This window comes from Theobroma umbraticum, unplaced genomic scaffold, assembly GCF_002168275.2.
Source record: "Theobroma umbraticum cultivar Fairchild unplaced genomic scaffold, ASM216827v3 scaffold_56.0, whole genome shotgun sequence".
Lineage (NCBI taxonomy): Eukaryota > Viridiplantae > Streptophyta > Magnoliopsida > Malvales > Malvaceae > Theobroma > Theobroma umbraticum.
Genome location: NW_018397256.1, coordinates 5,949,066 through 5,950,249, shown reverse-complemented (window position 1 = coordinate 5,950,249; position 1,184 = coordinate 5,949,066).

Here is a 1,184-nt window from a genome sequence, read left to right as displayed (position 1 = left end):
GGAAACGAAGAGGAAAACTTATTTAGCTAAACCAGAAAGAATATAATATAGCATATATACGTACAAGAACAAGATATAGGAGTATGAAGGAATTTCAAGAAAACATCAAAACCGAAGGATTCAAAAACTGCTCATGTTTCATCACTAACCAATTGATATACAGGCAACAAAATTATCAAACTTTTGATAACAAAAAATGAAAAAACCACCATAGTCTAATAATTAAGTATCATTGATGTGACTATTGCATATATCATCTATGTTTCATACCAAAAACTGAAAACAATTATTTAAAGCATGAAAAAAAATGAAAACAATCAAACAAATTAGAATATCACCTATTTTCATATATAAAAACAGCTATAATATTATAACAATTTATCTTTGTTTTTAAGAAAAATGATGTCTTACATATGAGCAAGTGACCAACAGCATATCCACAGCTTCCAAATAATTAAAGTTTTTCTCGACCCCATGGACAATCACATTACCATCATTGTAGATGTTCCAATGAGTAATTCTAACATGGTTAATCATAGGGATCTCATCGGCATAATTTGCCATAAGCATGGACCAATAGGGATAAAAGGATGGCAGTCTTAAGCAGTCCGAGAAATCTCTCCTATCGACTTTCATAGCTACAATTTGATATCGATAATGTATTCGTTCCCATTTTTTGAATGAGATAACCTCATCCGGGGGTCCGAATATGGTGATCTTGCTATCATTGTATAGAGTAATAGTGCTATTTTTTTTTGTGGGTACCATCTTCTCGAATTTCAAAATCTGAATCTGAATCTCCATATGGTATGAGAGAAGGAAGATTTCTGTCAAGAATCAATGCCATGAGTTTGAAACCTGTAAGCCATAGAGCCTTTGTGATCTTATCAACTTGTACAACTACTTTATGGCTGTCTGGTCTTGGTTTGAAATTGAAGTAACGCTGGTCCCAGCTCAAACCATGGTTTTTAGTGGAGGCATGCTGCGGCGTATTAATTTCATTAGGTGAAGTTTGAGGACGATTAATAAGCAGAAAGATAATGGCATAGAGGAAACACTGGATGATGATAGAATAAAGGAAACACTTGGAAGCCATGATACAATACAAAATAGATGCTAATGTGACCATCAAACTTCATAAAATATATATAGTTTGGAGTATCAACAGAAGTTAAATTCTTATT